The sequence below is a fragment of the Macaca fascicularis genome, chromosome 15, assembly GCF_037993035.2.
Source record: "Macaca fascicularis isolate 582-1 chromosome 15, T2T-MFA8v1.1".
Taxonomy (NCBI): Eukaryota; Metazoa; Chordata; class Mammalia; order Primates; family Cercopithecidae; genus Macaca; species Macaca fascicularis.
The window spans coordinates 113368445-113388704 of NC_088389.1; the positions used below are offsets into that span (position 1 = coordinate 113368445).

At 41.4% G+C, this 20260-nt stretch overlaps 1 long non-coding RNA gene across 1 annotated transcript in view; it reads right to left on the minus strand.

Annotated features, from left to right (window-relative positions):
* Positions 1 to 9860: 9860 nt before the first annotated feature.
* The window catches only part of LOC135967592 (uncharacterized), a 179730-nt gene continuing 169330 nt past the window's right edge, over positions 9861 to 20260 (minus strand). Inside the window, exon 5 of the long non-coding RNA XR_010581748.2 lies at positions 9861 to 11321. This is a non-coding gene — a long non-coding RNA (uncharacterized lncRNA). The remainder of the gene's footprint in view (positions 11322 to 20260) is intronic.

The following is a 20260-nucleotide window of genomic DNA, read 5'->3' on the forward strand; positions in this document are numbered from 1 at the left end:
AAAAAAAATTTCCGTCTTTCCCTAGTGTCAAATGGCTTCACCCACTACAAGTCTTTCACAGAAGAATACCCCAAGAATACCAACCTGAAAGACAGCCAAGAACACAAACTCAATAACAAATAGATCTTGAAAACTGGCACACATAAAACCTTGGAATAGCCACAGAAATGGAGCCCCAGCTTTCACATATTGCAATGTACTTTAAACAATAAAACCAAAGACCTGTGCTTCTGTGTTACATCTTACTCCTTTCCTTTCCTTTTTTTTCATTCAATTGCTATTTTTAGATTTTTCCTATTTAAAAAAAAAAAAAAAAAAAAAAAAAAAAAAACCAGCCTGGGCGCGGTGGCTCACGCCTGTAATCCCAGCACTTTAGGAGGCCAAGGCGGGCAGATCATGAGGTCAGGAGATCAAGACTATCCTGGCTAACGTGGCGAACCCCCGTCTCTACCCAAAACACAAAAAAATTAGCTGGGCCTTGTGGCAGGCGCCTGTAGTCCCAGCTACTCGGGAGGCTGAGCAGGAGAATGGAGTGAACCTGGGAGGCGGAGTTTGCAGTGAGTTGAGATGGCACCACTGCACTCCAGCCTGGGCAACAGATTGAGACTCCATCTCAAAACAAAACAAAACAAAACAAACAAAAAAAACCTTTTTAAAACAGAGACGGTCTCAGTACATTGGCTAGGCTGGTCCTGAACTCCTGGGCTTAAGCAATCCTCCTACCTTGGCCTCCCAAAGTGCTGGAATTACAAATGTGAGCCACCATGCTCAGCCATTTTTCCTCTTCATAAGAGAGGAATTTTACCATCTTATGCTAAGATCACATTTTCAAAATGCTAGCAAGTTACATGACCAGGTCTTGAGCCCTTTGAGAATAAGAACTGTCTTACCTATCTATCTCTCTTTTTCATTGAGACAGAGTCTCATCAGTTGCTCACGCTGGAGCCTCCACCTCCTGGGTTCAATCAATTCTCCTGCCTCAGCCTCCCCAGTAGCTGGGATCACAGGCATGCGCCACCACACCCAGCTAATTTTTGTATTTTTAGGAGAGTCGGGGTTTCACCATGTTAGCCAGGTTGGTCTCGAACACCTGACCTCAAGTGATCCACCCTCCTCAACCTTCCAAAGTGCTGGGATTACAGATGTGAGTCACTGCACCCGGTCTGTTTTACCCATCTCTCTATTCTCAGTACCTAGCATTGGGCCTGGCCCACAGTTACTATATACACAATTCTGTGATACCAAATGGGTGTCCTATAATTCAATTCCATTCTGACTAACCTCCTGGAGTTAGCACAGTCCCCACAGGGTAAGGGGCTTAGTCTCATAAGAGTGCCTCCTTTTCAGATGCCAACTACAAGTCTCAGATGTCCCCAAGCTTCTTTTACTTCTGCCCAGTCCGCTACAACTTTGGGGATTCTCACAACTTCCTTCAGGTTTGATAATTCACTAGAATGATTCATCTAGTGCTAACTGAAAGCACTATACTTACAATTACTGTTTATTATAAAAGATATAACTCAGTAATAGCCATATGGAAGATATAACAGGCTAAAGTCTGGGGAAAGAAAAGTGCAAAGGTTCCACACCTATGGAGTCAAGGTATGCCACCCTCCTGGTATATTGATATGTTCACCAACCTGGAAACTCTCTGAGCCTTGTGTTTCATTACATAGATTTCACTACATAGGCATGACTGATTAACTCACTGGCAGTGTGTTTGAATTCACTCTCTGCCTTCCTCCATTCCCTGAAGGTCAGGGGTGGGTCTGAAAATTCCAGCCCTCGAATCACCTGCTTGGTCTTTATGACATGGCCAGACCCTCCCTTGAGACTATCTAAGGGCCCACCATGAGTCATCTCATTAGCATAAATTTATGGTAGAAAGGAGCTCATTATGTAAAACAGAAGACGCTCCTATCAGGAAAATTCCAAGGGTTTTTGAAGCTCTGTGCCAGGAGCCAGGGACAAAGACCAGATATATTCTTTATTATATCACACCATCTGAGACACATTTGCCAAACTGAGTTGAGTTGGCTACCTCTAGGTTCCCATTAGTCATTTTATGAAAATTAAATTAAAGGATCTTCTGCAATTCTAGCCTCAAAGTGCTCCCACTGGAAGTAATGTTCTTTAAGCCCTTCCTTGAATATTCATTTAAAACACAGCTTAAATAACCCCCCAAGCTGAAAGCCAGAATTTAAGTACCTTTTTAACTACAGGTGATAGGAAATGAATCTCACCACCCCAGATGGGCGTTTAAGGCTTGAGTATATTTACTACTAACGTGTTTATATCACCTTTGAAGTTGCTATTGTAGGGATATCAGATACCATTATGGCCCAGGCTCTGGGTGAATATACTGCCCTGCCAGCTGGAGTAAATGTCGAACACTTTACGTTTTATCAAGGTAAGCACACAGTAGAAAAAAACACTTCTTTGTGCATCTGACTGGTGGTGTTTTTTACTATGAAAACTGAGTAAGAGAATAGAGATGTACAGATACTATGCTTCAGTGTTTTCATAACCTTGCTTAAGAGAAGAAAACATGCCAGGAAAAGGTTTGCCTTTGCATGAAAGGAAAATTTTAAATAGATAGATACAGATATTTACATATATGTATACATATGTACACATATACACATAAGAATTTGTACAAATACACATATTCTTATGTACAAATGCATATATTCTTATGTGTACATATGTGTGTGTGTATATATATATATATATGCATGTATTTTAATAGAGAGTCAGAAAGCTTTTTTCTGGAAAGGAATAAATAGCAAATATTTTAGGCATTGGGGTCTCTATGGCAACTAATCAACTCTGCTATTGTAGTGCAAAAGCATCCATAGACACGTAAAGGAATGACCATGTCTGTGTTCTAATAAAACTTTATTTATGAACACCAAAATTTGAACTTTAATTATTTTTATGTGTCACAATATTCTTTTGATATTTTTTAACTATTTAAAAATGTAAAAACCATTCTTCACTTAACTCATACAAAGAAAGGCAGCAGCCATAGTTTGCTGACCCTTGACCAGTAAGGTTAATCTCGTGATGACGTCTCTGCTCAGGCCACGTAATCTGAATGAACCTGAACTCGCTGGGGATTCCAACAAGTAAGTTATCTGAACTGCATTGGTTGTAAAAAGAAATCCTTATAAATAGTATCCTTCCATCTCTCAGCCCACTCTCACCTTTCTCCCCTGTTTCCCTCCTCTGTCTCTATCTCATTCCTGATAGACAAGAAGGATTTAATGGAAAATGTGCTCCAGCTACTTCCAACATTGACTGCTTATGCTATTAATATCAAGGTAACATGGCTGGTGACAGCTTCTTTCATTGATTCATAATTCATGTCCCTGTTAAAAGGTATCTGATCCTATAAGTTATACATATTTCACTCCGAATATGCTAATCTTGTCAGTTTAAATAAAAATAAGACCACAACTTATTTCTTCCCTGATTGGGGAACTAAGGGAGAAAATGCCTCTGTTGGTGGGGGGGGAATCCCAAGACCTGGAAAATACCTCTGACTCTGAAAGATCAAATCCTATTGAAACCACAGTGAAAGCACCTCTTAGAGATTCTGCCCAATTCAATGGTGTGCGTCCTATGGCAGCATGGCAGTATTTCAGATGTACTAGCTTTATAGAGTTTCTAGAGATAGCTATTCTTGGCAAATATATTTCAAGAAGTAGTCATATTTTTTAAAGTGTTTTTTAAAAGTCTCTGTTTAAATGAATAGGTTCATCAATCAGAAAACCCAGAGGCAGGTGGGGTAAAAAAAAAAAAAAAGGGCAACGATTTTTTTATTGTTATTAAAGGAGAAATTATATCTGAGGCCTGAAGCTCAATTTGTGAAGAGCATGATCCACAGGACTCCTGTTAAAGTTAGGCTGCTGCTGAGACACTTCAAAAGATCATCTTTATTACAGAACAATTGCCTGACCCAGTTTCCTGGTCAGCAACATACTTTTGTAGAAACTTCAGGAGCTGATGAAAAAGCTCGGCAAAGTTAGCAAGGGTACTTTCATCTGTGGCTCTCGGGAGGGGAAATATGAAAAGGTTTCTAGGTCTCTTGGATTTAGCACTGCCAGGTCTACTGGCATAGAAGCAAAGAATGAAACAAAAGATATGGACATGTTATAAAAGGCAGTGTCTAACTTCTTGGCAAATGTGCTTGCTATTATGGTTTGTAGAACACAGAGGTCTTTCTGTATTCATAGTCTTTTGCCTGTCAAAATATTTTGATATTGTAATAAAACCCTACAGTAAAATACATCTTGCCCATTGAGTAAGGATTCACTGCTTCGGTATAAAAAGATATTCTCTGCCCATTCTTAGGTCTCCTTGAGAAAAAACTCTTGGTGCCCAAGCATCTAAACAATATTTAATTTGGAATTCCGACATGCATCATAAAACTAGCATAAAGAGCAACAATGTATGTTTTAATGATTTCAAAGGGGAAAACACATTTCCACAAATGGCTCTAAGTTAAGTTCCCTTCATTGCTTGCTGGAAAATATGACATCTTTAAACAAAGCGCTCTTCAGCTTTTTATTTTAAGCATCTGTGCACTTATATTTATCAATAAAAATAATCTTTCAAAAGAACTATTCCGTTTTATAATTTCCTCTTCCAGTTTGATTTTTTTCTTTAGATTTAATTTTTAGAATGTCTTCTTAATTCATTTTTAAACTTCCTGCTTGTATTAGTTTCCTAGGGCTATTGTAACAAGCTACTAAAACCTAGGGGGCTTAAAACAAGAATCTATAGTCTCACAGTCCTGGAGGCTAGACCTCTGAAATTAAGGTGTTGTCGGGGCCATGCTCTCTCTGAGAGTCTAGAGGAAACCCTTTCTTGCCTTTGCCAGCAAAATCCTTGGCATTTCTGGACTTGTAGATGGATCACTACAGTCACAAAGCCATCTTCTCCCTGTGGGTCTTCACGTCATCTTCCCTCTATGTGCCTGTCTGTGTCCGGATTTCCTCTTTTTTATAAGGATATCAGTCATATCAGATCAGGGCCCAGTCGAATGATCTAATCTCAACTTGATTACTTTTATAAACACCTTATTTTGAAATAAGGTCATATTCTGAGCTACTGGGGGTTAGGATTTTAACATATCTGTTTTAGGGAGACAAACCCATAAACATTTATACTGTTATGCATTTAATAGAATAAAAATGAAATTATTTATACAGTAAGTAAATAATGCCATTGGCTAAGAACATTCAACAGCACCAAAGAAGGCAGTATGATCGCTGGACGCGGTGGCTCACACCTGTAATCCCAGCACTTTGGGAGGCCAAGGCGGGTGGATCACCTAAAGATGGGAGTTTGAGACCACCCTGGCCAACATGGAGAAACCCCATCTCTACTAAAAATACAAAATTAGCCGGGTGTGGTGGCACATTCCTGTAATCCCAGCTACTCAGGAGCCTGAGGCAGGAGAATAGCTTGAACCCAGCAGGTGGAGGTTGCGGTGAGCCGGGATTGCACCATTGCACTCCAGCCTGGGCAACAAGAGCGAAACTCTGTCTCAAAAAAAAAAAAAAAATGACAAAGAAGGTAGTTTGATCCTAAAGTTATTTCCAGGCATCTTAGGCCTTCACAGCCTGGGGTGTTTTCCCACTCATTCCAGCTTGATCTGGCCCATGCCAGTGTAACTGTAGGACAGAGACAGGTCTGAATCTCCTCTGGCAGGGCTTTTCCTGAAGATTCCTAATAAATGTCTGGGCACTATTTCTGACCATCTATTAATATTCACTTCACTTCAAGAACCTCCAGGTGCCACCAGCCATAGTTTCTTTACAAATGAGGCAGCACCAAGGCAGTAGAGAAGCCCCAGCTGCAATCACTGTGTAACTTTTCTGATGTAACATCACTCCTGGCTGGTATGATGGCACTGGGCAACAGCAAGGCTCAAAGACCTCTCAAGCCCTTCACATTTGCATGCTGGGAACAAGGGCTACAAACGGAGATACATGTTAGAGCCTAGAGCAGTGGTTCTCAATCTGAATCACCAAAGAGATCTAAAAAACATCCTGGCTCCTGGTGCTCACCCCCGTGGTTGTGACTGAGTGGAGTTTGCCGTGCAGCCAAGAGCACCAGCATTTTCAAAGCTCCCCAGACGTTACTAACGTGCAGGCAAAGGTAAGAACAGCTGGTCTAGCTCAGAGCTCCTCAAACATTAATGTGGATAGGAATCACCCAGGGAGCTTGATGAAACAGATTCTGATTCTGCAGGTCTGGGGTGGGGCTTGAGATTCTGCATTTCTGACAAGCTCCCAGGGATGGCTATGCTGTTGATCACTAACCGTGCTTGGAGTAGCCAGGAACTTCTCAAACTTTACTGCACTATGGAATAATCAGCAGAGCTCTTAAAAATACTGATGCCAACCCCAGGCAACAGAGCAAGACCACATCTCTACAAAACAAAGGTTTTGTAATAAGCCAGGTGTGGTGGTGAGTGCCTCTAGTCATAGCTACTTGGGAGGCAGAAGCAAAAGGATCACTTGAGCCCAGCAGTTGGAGGCTGCAGTGAGCTATTATCATGCCACTACACACTAGCCTGGGGGACAGAGCAAGACCCTATCTCAAAAAACAAAAACAAAAACAATTTAAATAAATACTGATACCTAGATCTCATCTTCAATAGTTCTAATCAGCCAGGAGTGTTACTTGAGTGTCAGGATTTTTGAAAGCTCTCCATGTGACCACATGATCTAAAGTGCAGCCCAGGTTGATAGTCACTGTTACTAAGAAAAGGGAAAAAAATCTTCAGTGGTTCTGACAATCCTACAATATGGGCACTGGGTATTATCTTTCATGACAGCATCAGCAACCAGCCACACATCTGCTCATGCTATAAACACAGGTGTACCCACATGCAACAAGGAAAGGTTGCACCAGAGAGTCATTTGGCGCCTCATATACTCCTGATGTTCTAGCTTTAGGTGTCTAGCCAATATTCATTCTGCTGTTGCCACTGCTGTGTGATCAGCGATACACTGAGAAGCATCCTAGTGATGTCAAACCTTCCTCTTGAGTCATTCCCAGGATCTAAAAATGATTGCCTTTCTTGTTCATGTCTCAGTTGCCCCCATAGAAGGAAGCCTGGCTGGTTTTACAGGTTCTCTGCAAGACAAGAAAGACTGGACTAAATGTCCAATGGGGGTGCTACTCAAGAAAGTTCAGCTGGGCGCAGGGGCTCACTCCTGTAATCCGAGCACTTTGGGAGGTCGAGGCAGGCAGATCACCTGAGGTCAGGGGTTTTAGACCACCTTGACCAACATGGCAAAACCCTGTCTCTACTAAAAATACAAAAATTAGCCGGGCGTGGTGGCGGGCACCTGTAATCCCAGCTATGTGCGAAGGAAGCTGAGGCAGGAGAATCGCTTGAACCCAGGAGGTGGAGGTTGCCGTGATCAGAGATAGCGCCATTGCACTCCAGCTTGGGCAACAAGAGTGAAATTCTGTCTCAAAAAAAAAAAAAAAAAGAAAAGAAAGAATGTTCACTTGATATCTGAATATACGAATGTGTCAAAGTACAAGAGGTGGAAACAGTAAGAAATGAGGGAAAAGAATTATTTATTGTGATTTTAAAAATTAGATTATGTTCATTGGTGGTGAGTGAGGGGAACATTCTCATTCTCCATGAAAAATTGTTAACAGACTCCGTAGAGCACATGAATGTGACTAAGTATTCATGGGAAATGCAAAGTGCTACTGAGTCTGACTTCAAGGTTTGTGCAGCATAAACACAAAGGCTGCCCAAGGGACCAGGTCTATGTGCACAACAAACTTTTGAGGAGAGGTGAGAGAGGATCACCTGGCAGAAGGGAGAAAGCAGATAAGGGGTGATATTTAAGGAGGTTAATTAAATCCTTTTTCACTTTGGTCAGCCGCAGCCGTCCTGAGTCAGCCTGAGAACTGAAACAAGCTTTTATAACAGTGGTCGAAACAGTTGGAGCAGAACTGCGTCCCCAGTGAAGGAGGCTGAATATACCCCTATCACCAGCACCACCAGATGGTATGGACAGACATTCAGTCCTAGGTTACACTGGTTATCCCAGCATCTGAAGTGGTTCAACATTTTAGTACTTTTAGTGTGTCTGGGTTCAGACAAAAAATGGTCACCCTAGTCAAATATAACCTGTGTATTAGGGACTGAATTGTGTCCCTCTCAAAATCCATGTTGAAGCCCTAACTTCCATATCTCAGAATGGGACTATGTTTGGAGATAAGTTCTTTAAAGAAGTGACTAAGTTAAAATGAAGTTCTTAAGGTGGGTCCTAATTCAGTCTGACTGGTGTCCTTACAAGCAGAGGAAATTTGGACAGAGAGACACCAGGGATGTGTGTACACAGAGGAGAGATTGTGAGCACACAGGAGGAGGTGGCCATCTGCAAGCCAAGAAGAGAGGCCTCAGGAGAACTAACCCTGCCAACACCTTGATCATGGACATCTAGCCTCAAGAACTGTGAGAAAATAAATTTCTGTTGTTTAAGCCACCCCATCTGTGGTATGTTGCTATATATCTTGCACTGGGGAAGTGGTAATTGGAGTTTCATTAAGGATGTAAATTTCCTCTGGGTTGGATAGGAGCAGAATTCTATGTGTATTTATTCATCAGTTCTCACTACATAACAAACAACCACAAAATCCCAGCAGCACAGAAAAATAAGCCGCATCTCATGCTCATCAGCAGACTAGCTGGGATTCTGTTAATTTTGCCTGAATGCCATTTGACTTTTCTCCAGGTTGCAAGTCAGGTCCAGGTGCCACTTGTCCTGATATTAGCATTTCCATGGGGCGTGTTCTCCTCATGGTGATGGCAGAAGAGGGCAAGACCAATCATGCTAGCACATTTCAAGTCTTGGCTTGAGTTGCATCTGCTAATGTCCCATTAACCACAGGTCAATCCCAAAGTCAAGGATGGGCAAATATGCTCCACCCACCACAAGGCCATGGTAAGGGCATGGATATAATTATAATGTGATTGAAAAGGGCGTGAGATTAATTATTTGATCTACCACACCTTGGTTCATCAGTATATCTGTAGTGGTTGAGTGGCCATGGACTTGGTCCTAATAAATGAACTTTAGGGCCCTACCATACAGAACAATTGTCTATCTAGAACAATTGTCTCCAACAACTTTCTGGGTAACTGTCATTTCTCATTGCCAAGACTCTGCTTCCTTTAAAAAGAAAACAAAACAGAAAAGGCATATTAACTAGATTGGCAATTGTAACACACAACCACTTGGTACTTCTGTTTGTTTAATCGGTTGCAAATATTTAAAAAGATTTCATATGAAAATCCAGTTTATCTTAACACACTGGAGAAACTGACAACATTGAGCATCAAGGCAACACTCATCAGAAGTGGATTTGCCTCTGTCCTTTTAGATGTCTGTGCTCTGCTGATGCCATGGTCCCCTCCAGGTGACTTCTCTCACCTAGGTTCTGTGCTTGCCTGCTACTGACATTTGAGTTTGAGCCTCCAAACTAGACTATCAAGCTGTAACATTCTGAGGTTCTTTACAGACAGAATATACTTCCAATATAAACTAATTCCCAATATTGTTCTTCAGACAGTCTCTGGGTTTGATGATGTTCAAGTTTGGGGAGAATTTCTCACAGCAACTATGTTCTTGACATAGAGATTATTCCTCAAACTCTTGATTCACAATCAGAAGGGAGTGCCTTCTGTGATGCTGTATTAGTCAGGGTTCTCTAGAGAAACAGAACCAACAGCTATATAGAGATACAGTATAAGGGGATTTATTATAAGGCATTGGCTCACCCTGATTATGAAGGCTGAGAAGTTCTATCATCTTCCATCTGCAATCTGGAGAACTGGGAAAGTCAGTGTTGTAACTCAGTCCAAGTATGAAAGTCTGAGGACCAGAGGAACTGAAGTGGTAAGTCCAAAGACCCAAGTTCTAATATCTAAGGGAGGAGAAGATGGATGTCCCAGCTCAAGAAGAAAGAGAAGAAACAAAAAGACAAAGAAAAAGGTAGAATTCACCCTTCTTCTGCCATTTTGTTCCACTCACATTGGTGAGAGTGAATCTTTTTGACTCAGCCCACTGATTGAAAGGCTAATCTGTTCCAGGAACACCCGTGCAGACACACCCAGAAATAATGTTTTACCAGCTGTCTAAGTATCCCTTATCGCAGCAAAGTTGACACATAAAATTAATCATCACAGGTGCTAAAGTCTCCTGCACTGAGATTAGTTGGAAGTTCATCCTGAACAGAAACACAGAGAGAGTTTTTCAGAGCTCTTCCCTGCCTCCTCAGGTCATTGGCAGTCTTGTCAAAAGATTCATGTCCAGAAGCCCTAATTGAAAGCAGCTTGCTTTGGGGACCAGCTACAGCCATGAATGGGCTCTCAGGCCTACTCTGCTACCCCGCACTTCCTCACAGTGAACGCAGTTCTAGGAGGTGTGTCTCTCACAGAGGAGAACCCGAGAGAAAAAACGCTGGAAGCCAGAAATAGCATAGCAGACAGGAGCAAGAGCGATTTAAAAACAAATGATTTTTTTTGTTGTTGTTATTGTTGTTTATTGGTTTGGGTTGGGCAGCTGCCCTAGGTAAGACAAAAGAGAGGAAGTGGAGGGTGCCAGGAGCAATACATGAGAGAGGCATGAGAACTAGAGAAAGTCAGAGAAACCCAGTCAAGCCAGAGGTACCATGAGAAGCAGATTAAAAGAAGATTCCATCCCTCTTTCCTTGTTTAACTCATTCAAACACTGATGAGCCTTATGTGAGAGCATGATTCTCAGAACTAGAATTAACATTTGCAAAACCTTTTGTAGGTAAATGTAGTCATAGATTTTTTTGTCTCATTTAATCTTTTTTTTTTTTTTTGAAGTCTGATCTTATTTATTGGTTACTCTTAGAACATCTTATTTTCGACTGGACTCAGAAGCTCTCAGAGAAGACAGCCCCCATCTCTTGGCAATCTGTTCCTATTGTTCTGTTTTTCTTTGGCCTTCTTTGGTCTCTTGGGCAAAAGTTTATCATATTCTGCTGCCTAGTCCTTATTTTTTTCAAGTATGTTGGTTGTTTAGAACAATGTGCTCACATCTGCATTGCAGGACATGCTGAGTAACAAGACACTGAATCTCTAGCACTTTGGTCCCGAGTTTCTTACCGTCTTTGTTCAGGGGCTTTCTCATAGTAAACTGGTGGACATCATCTTGTTTAGAGAGATGGAAAATTTGCAGACACCACTAGCTCTTTCAGGCCCCAGGCGACAAGGCACAGTAGTAAGGCAGTCCAAGAATATCTTCCTCCTTAAAAAAAAAAAATTAACCAAGGTGAGAACACACAGATTGGCATCCCTAATAAACCCAGAACAGATTAGCACCTCCTTTCCCGAGTCTTCCTTGGTCTGTTGCAGGAATGGCCCTGCTCAGGAGCAGGCAGACATGGCCCTGGTCAAGATACCCTGGTTCATGAGGAAAAATTGTTTGCTGTTCCCACTACTGATTTTATACACATACTCCCTTCTACTCTTCACTCAGAGTGTCAGCAGCAATTTCTGTGGCCATACGCTTCTCACAAAGGTGTGAGGTTTGCCGTCATTATCTACTTCAGTGAACGTCTGGCAGCCAGTAGCTGGGAAGGAAATATGCAGCTTCCTCCTGAAACAGCTGATCACCCCCAAGGTGCCACGAAAAAGAGCTTGCCTCATTAATCTTTACCACAATCCTCTGTGCATTATTTTCCCAATTTTATATATGAGGAAACAGAAACAGAAGGACAGTGAGATTTTTCTCCAAATTATTCATTCTATTAACAGTAGAGGCAAGATCTGAATCTACATGTCCAATGTCCCAGACCATTCTGTAACTCCACAAGGAAACTGCTACTGTTAGATAAATAGATGGATTTGAAACTAAGACTCGAAACTGTTAAAATGCCCCAAATTCACACAGCTACTGAAAAACAAAGCCAGGATTTGAAGGCCAGTCTCTCTGACTCCAGGTCCTAAAATCCTAAGCTCTTGGATGCCTCAGATTTCTCAGTCCTTCCAAACAGGTAATATTAAATATATTATGGGGAGGTTATTTTATATATTTATAACTACTGAGAGAAAATGGAGGAAGAATTGTTGATCTTCTTCTTCTTCTTCTTCTTCTTCTTTTTTTTTTGAGATGGAGTCTGGCTCTGTCCCCCAGGCTGGAGTGCGGTGGCGCCATCTTGGCTCACTGCAAGCTCCGCCTCCCGGGTTCACGCCATTCTCCTGCCTCAGTCTCCCGAGTAGCTGGGACTACAGGCGCCCGCCACCACGCCCAGCTAATTTTTTTGTATTTTTAGTAGAGATGGTGTTTCACCGTGTTAGCCAGAATGGGCTCAATCTCCTGACCTCGTGATTCACCCGCCTCGGCCTCCCAAAGTGCTGGGATTACAAGCATGAGCCACCGCGCCCGGCCCAACCTTCTTAATTAAAATAAATTCTCCTGGCATCCAGGGTCCCTGGTGTGCATAGTACAAATTACAAAAGAGCCCAGACCCTCTGTGATCACTCCAACCCTGCGTGTATTGGGGGTTGGGGGTGGAGCACAGATGCTCTGATGGGGACAGGAATGCTGACATCAGGAGACACATCTGGTTCTAACACCTGATGGATGAACACAGGCAGGTCATCCCAGTGCAGCACAGTAGAGGGTTGGGTCCAGTAAGATGAGAAATCAAGAAATGGGTTAAAAATAAGGCAGAAGTTATGGCAATAGCCAAAGTTAGGAAGAATGCTCTATATACCTTTATATACTATGGAGTAAACATCACAGCCTCTAGTTTATGGATGAAGAAACTAGAGTTGAGAGAATTCAGACACCTTATCCAATGCCATAGAATCAGGATGTGAGAGCCAAGGTTCAAACAAAATGCCTGGGTCCTACAGTGGGAAGAGGAGCTTCCATGCATGGGAGGGTTCATGTGTATCTAGGCTATTTGGAAATAAACCAAAGTTCAGTGAAGGCCAGTTGCCTTTAGCATGGCCTGAAAGAGGAAATGAGGCAGTAAAGGGAAGAAATTTGATCCTGGCAGAGACACAACTAGCAAAAATCCCAGTGGGCTTTACATGTCCCGACATATTCCCTACCCTACCTTTCTGCCTCCTTTGACAAACTGACCCAAATCACAAAGCAGAAAGTGGGGTCCCCTCCTAACTTAGTGGAGCAGGTCAAATTTCTAACCATAAAAGGTAAAACAAACCGCTTATGTCCTTGAGTAACGCCTTCCCAGGCGATTGAAGTGAGACTCTGGCATGACCCAATATGGACCTGACCAGATCCAGCTGCCAGGCAACAAGAGGCACTCCAGGGCAGACCTTTCACCAACTTTTTCCTCATTATACTGTCATTGTAATACTAAAATCGCCGCCCAAGGAGGGGCTTATCTGCCATCTTCTGTACATGGGATGCATATTAGGACATAACACCTCACTGCACAGGCACAGAGAAGACCCCACCCAAACATGCTTGCACTTTACTCCTTTTTCCTACCTCTGCTTCCTTAAAATGACAGGAGCTGAGCCCCTCCAGGAGCAAGCACCAGGATCCCTTTCCTGCATGCAGCTCCCTGGTGCTGCTCCAGCCACAAGCCTATTAAACCTTGCCTGAGAAGACCTCTGCTTGGCCTGGTGTTAATTTACTACTTACAGGAGGGTCAAAGGGCTCAGGACTCAGGTTATGGTAAGAGAAGTACTCAAAGCCCAGCATCCAGCAGTCATATTATTGACTTGTTTTTTTTTGAGTTGGAATCTCGCTCTGTTGCCGAGGCTGAAGTGCAGCGTCGCAATCTCTGCTCACTGTGGCCTCCGCCTCCTGGGTTCAAGCAAATCTCCTGCCCCAGCCTCCCGAGTAGCTGGGACTGCAGATGTGTGAATTTTTGTATGTTTTAGTAGAGATGGGGTTTCACTGTGTTGACCAGGATAGTCTTGATCTCCTGACCTCGTGATCTACCCACCTGGGCCTCCCAAAGTGCTAGTAGTACAGGTGTGAGTGACTGCGCCCCAGCCGAGATCATTTCCTTTTAAATGAAGCCATTTAGCTTTCATGATGTGAAGAAAGGGAAAACAAAACAATAAATTAAAAGCTTTAATATCTGAAGGGAAATGCTTAAAAAAAGAGTTGCAGGCAAAAAAAAAAAAAAAAAAAGCAAATGAAAGGTAGAAAGGAAGGGAAAAAGGGAGGGTGAAAGGGAGGGAGAAATGGGAAAAAATTAAAAAAGAAAAAGAAGGGAGAGAGAAAAGAAGGGAAGGAGGAAGACTGGAATGAAAGAAAAGAAAGAATTTTAAAGCACATGTGAGCCACCACAAATTAGATCTCCCAGCAGTGAAGCCATAGACAGCTGTGATTAAAGATTATTTTCGGATAATGAAATTAAATGCACCCAATCTTCTGCACCCCTGCGGATCATGGGTTCTGGGAGACCATGGTCTATAGTGTATGTAATTTTGATTATTGTCCAAAAACTTAGAACAATACTGTGCATACAGTGGGTGTTGCATAAATAAAAGGTTGACATTGATTGATAGTCCCTTCCCTAAAGGAAATTGATCTCCAATTCAAAGCTCTAACATAACACTGAGTAAGGTTAATCTTCATATCCCCACAGATGGAGACTAATGGGATGGGTCTAAGTAGGCAGAAGTGCATCAGGAAACCAAATTGGAAAATGATAGCTATTGTCACCCAGGGAATTGCCAAAGGTGGATATCACTTATGGCTCCCAACTCCAATGGCTGACCTTTTTTTCCCCCAGAGTTATCAATAGACTAGTGACAGAAGACTGACAAAAATGAAAAATGCATGTAAATAAGTTTTTATTATTTAAAAATGGCTGTGAACAACCCTTAATTACTTGCTTTTAAAAAATAGTAGCTGCTGACATGCTTAAGGTAGGCGAAGGACAGTTACTTCTCTATGTCCTCAGACCAAGCCTCAGACAAAATGCTGCCACATATGCAGACATGCTTAAACAAACATGCCCTAGCAGAATGGCCCAGTAACCAAACATCCATTAGCAAGCTGACACTAAGAAGTTATAAAACCTGTTCTGTAAAACTGAAGAAGTCCCAGCTGTCTGGCTTTTGAGGTGCTCCTGAATATTTTAGCCAGCCCATATCTCTTAAATACCATTAATTTTACCAACGACAGCCCATTTTGAATGCCGATTATAGAAGTTACCAGTTTTGGCCGGGCGCGGGTGGCTCACACCTGTAATCCCAACACTTTGAGAGGCCGAGGCGGGCAGATCACGAGGTCAGGAGACCGAGACCATCCTGGCTAACATGGTGAAACCCCATCTCTACTAAAAAATATAACAAATTAGCCGGGCGTGGTGGCGGGCGCCTGTAGTCCCAGCTACTCGGGAGACTGAGGCAGGAGAATGGCGTGAACCCTGGAGGCAGAGCTTGCAGTGAGCCGAGATCCGGCCACTGCACTCCAGCCTGGGTGACAGAGCGAGACTCCGACTCAAAAAAAAAAAAAAAAAAAAGAAGTTATAAGTTTCTACAGTAAAAATCTATTTCTAGTATTCATTATGCTGATTAACAAAACTACTGATGTAAATAAGAGATACGGAAAAAAACATGCCTTCAATAGTTACCTCTGAAGAGTGGTCTTTCTCATATCATGCTAGATAACTACTCCTGAAGTGTGAATTTCTATGTATAACAACTTCCTGCTGCTTTGTAGTAAAACCAGCACATCCATTTATCTTATACTAGTTATATGTGGGTATTATAAAGTATATAACAAGCATCATAACATGAATGATGAACCATATTTAAATACTTTTCTCTTTTAAAATAATGATTTTAATAGTTGACAAATAAAATGCATTTCTTTATATAAAATGCATTCAATAGCCTCTTTTTACTGAATATGAGAGAATATAAAAGACATAGTTACTGATTTTTTCATACAAACATAAGAAAAACCGGTCACTCTGAAACAATTTCATACCCTGCAATATGATTGGTGTACTATTTTGAGCTGCGACTATCATGCTTGTCTTTTCAGTCAAGGAAACACAGCAGCTGGTCACCCTGCTCTCTAGTTTCTAGGTGTTTGGCTCAAACTCCAATTCCTTAAGTCTTTTGTTCTCCAGATGAGTGCTAGCAAATCCCAGAAGGCCTAAGAGTCACATGTCCACTCAGGTAGAAGGCACATGAAGCTCTAATCCTGGGCTCATCATAGTGTGGTTTATGGTCTTACCCTCCCGTGGGCCCAACCCTTTTTCTCATCTCCTTAAACCTAACCTGGAATTTATTTCCTTTCACTGGGTTTTCAAAACTTGCACCCACATTCACTCACTCACCCATTAACTCATTCACTCACTCATTCAAGGTGCGGCAAAATTGAGCACTTTATATTTCCAAATACAAAAATATAAAGACCTAAAATTTATCAGAAAGTGACCTATTTTGTCCATTCTGCCTCACAGGCAGTGGTCCTCCTGGCTGCTTGATCATCCTCTGCCCCAATGGAGTTATTGGCTTCTTGACGTATTAGTCACATTACTTTGTAGAGCGCGTTAGTTACTTTCCTTCATCATCCCTTCTTCCTTGCCCCCAATGCTTTCAAAAATTGCGCGATTGGATGATTTCATTTTTTCCAGCTACACAGGCATTTCAGAACTGGGAGGAACAACAAATGGCAAAGATAATAAATATAATAACCACTTTAAAGCCTATTATATGAAAGAAAGAAAGAGCAGAAGCACTCAGATCCCAGCACCATTAGCTAAAAATTTCCAACACTCCTTTTCCAACTTTTGATTTCTGAGTCATTAACATATAAGAACTATTATCAGCAAGAGTCATTTCTCCATTCTTCCCTTCTAATGGAACAGTATATTATTATTTGTCCTACATCTAGTTTTGTGATATATGGCCTTTCTTCAGTTTTCTAGAGAAGAAAACATGGTTTTATTTCCTCTCTGATGGAGATCTTATTCTCCCAGAGACAACTTTTCTCATTCTATTTGACTCTCTGAAGATGAAAAACTGACCCTTTGAGATTATAAAAATAATCCATGGATATGTTTATATTCCCCCTGAGGTCTGAATTGTAAGGTGCCAGAGAAAGAGGCTGGCATATTTATGACCAATAAGCTTCCCATGTTTGTTCCCTTTATTATTATAACAAAGATAAATCTGGAGTCCATTTTGCCCATGCAAATGCAAATTAAGGAAATGTGGGCCCCAGAGTCTCCTGATGCCTTACTACTGCCGAAACCAGAGAGCTTTAACCAGAGTGTTCACGTATATTTGCTTTCAGAGAGTGACATGAGGAGTTTGGGAAGTGTGGATTGTCAAGGGTTGAATTTTTGACCAGGTAAGTATGTATAAGGTATGCCAAGGACAAGAAGCAGTGATATAGCAAATCCATACTTTAATGTGTAAAAAAATTGCCTGGGATTTTATTAAAATACAGTTTCTAATTCAATACATAGGGACTGAGATTCTTTGTCTCCAACGAGTTCCCAGTTGATGTCAATGCTGCTGGTGCAAGATGAGTAGCAAGACGTTGGAGACAAGCGGCGGTTATTGTATGGATTCTAGAGGACATTTCAAATACAAGATGTTTTGAATTTTAGATTCAATGTTACTTAGGACCTCTAAATTATATATTTTTAGAGTGCTGAATAAAGTCATGTCACTTTAAATTTCTTTTTTTGAAGTATATAGTACACATGAAAACTGAGTAAATCATGCTTCATAGATTTTTCACAAAGCCATTTAGCCACCTAAGAAAGTAGACTAAGAAATAGAATATTACCAGCATCACAGAAGCCTCCTCACTCCTGTTCTAAATTACTATGCTTTTCTGTCGCTTTCTTAAAGGCAACCGCTGTGCAGACTCCTGTAAGCAGAAATTAGTTTTTCCCTGTTAAAAATTGGCATTTGTTTTGTTTCTGGTTTCCTTTATTGTTGTGTTTTCTGATATTCAGCCACATTATTGTGGGTACCAGTCATTTGTTTTTTACTCTTCTATAGCAAAAGTTACCAAACTTTTTCTTTAAAGAGCAAGATAGTAAATATTTCCAGCTTTGGATGCCATAAGGACTCTGTGGCAACTACTCAACTTAGCTCACATAGTTGAAAGCAGCCACAGACAATACATAAATGAATAGTCATGGCTGTGTTCCAATAAATCTTTATTTACAAAAGCAAGTGTAGGTCAAAGTGTAGGTCAAACTGTGAGCCATAGTTTGCTGACCTCTGTTCCACAGTAGTGCATTATAAAGATGTATCATAATTTGCTTGTCCATTTTACTTTTAATAAGCATATTTTTTTCTATTACTGCCGTAACAAATTACCACAAATTTAATAGCTACAAACAACACACATTTATTATCTCACAACTCTGTAGGCCAGAAGTCTGGGTAGGCTCAACTAGTTTCTCTACTCTGGGTCTCACAAGGCTGAAATCAGTGTTAACTGTCTTGGGATTTTATCCAGAGGCTTTGGGAAAGAAATTGCTTCCTGGCTCGTTCTGGTAACTGGCAGAAGTTAGTTCCTTGTGGTTGTGGGACTGAACGTTCTATTTCTTTGCTGGCTGTCAACTGGAGGCTGCCTTTAGCTCATAGAGGTCTTTCTTGGTTCTTATATATGGTTCCTTCCATCTCAGAGCCAGCAAAGGCACATCAAATCCCTCTCACACTTGGACTCTGTCTTCTAGAAGTGTCATTGTTTTACATTTAAATATACAGTCCTCCTCAAGTGATTCAGGGTATGGTTAAAGGGAAAGATGAAACATCATTCTTTTTTCTTTTTTTCTTTTCTTTTGAGATGGAGTCTCACTCTGTCGCCCAGGCTGTAGTGCAATGGTGCAATCTTGGCTCACTGAAACCTCTGCCTCCCAGATTCAAGTGATTCTCCCACCTCAGCCTCCAAGTAGCTGGGATTACAGGCACCCACCATCATGCCCGGCTAATTTTTGTATTTTTAGTAGAGACGGGGTTTCGCTATGTTGGCCAGGCTGGTCTCGAACTCTTGACCTCAGGTAATCCACCTGCCTCAGCCTCCCAAAGTACTAGGATTACAGGCGTGAGCCACCGTGCCTGGCCTATTCTTTTTCCATGCAAATATTCAATTGACCCAGCACTGTTCATTAAGGTCAGTTTTTCTCTACTATGCAGTGTCTAATTATCACCAATCAGTGTGAGATATATATGTGTGTATATACACACACACACACACACACATACACACACATGGGTTTATGTTTGGACTCTACTTATTCCATTGGCCTAGTTCTCTACTTTTACGTATTTTACTAATAATGACTACAGCTCTATTATAAGCCGTCTGATAGTGTAAGTCTTTGAATTTTCCTCTTTAAGATTGTGAGTCTGGCAGAGTTTGACCTGAGATCAATTTTGAATGTGATGCATCACATGGTAGGGAGGTTACAAGAATGGAAAATATAGCTTCCATCTGCCTCCAGCTACTGAAACTACCAATGCTCTTAAAAAAAAAAAAAAATCCAGTCTCACTGAATGACTCAATTGGCTAAGGTCAGTTTGCTATGTATTGCTAAATAATTTTGAACTTTATCCTGAAGGGAAATAGGAGATGTTGAAACAATTTAAGCCAGCAACTAAATTTTTGTATCCCTTTTCAATGAAGAAACCAGGTGGAAACAACATAAACAAGTTTTATGGTTAAATCTTGTTTTAAACCAACATATCACAATCATGAAGAAATGAGTTGTATATCTGGAGTGTATTGAGGTGGTCAAGGCTAGAGATGGCAGTGCCTTGAGATAGACCTGTGATGATGGAGTTGTAGAACAGGCGGTAGATTTGAGAAAGATTTAATGGACACTACTTGGAGATTGATTATACCTGGAGTCAGTGATGAGTGGCTTAATATCTAGCATGGCTACTGATGAAGAATTCAGGAGGAGTTAAGTGTAAAGATGATGAGTTCACTATTCAGATTAAGGTGCCTGCAACCTATCTAATTGGAAATGTTAATCAGAAAGATAGAGGTAGAGACTGGTGCTCAGCAGAGGAATCAGTGGTATAGATAGATCTGGAGGAGTTTTCTGTAAATAGATAATGGCAGCTATGACTGGATCTGTTCATTCAGGGAATGTGTACAAAGCAAGAAGAAAAGAGTACTAGTGATAGAATCTTGGTGAATTTCACAAAGATATGCGAAAGAGAGAGAGAAAAAGAAAGAGAGAGAGAGAGAAAGAGAGAACGAGA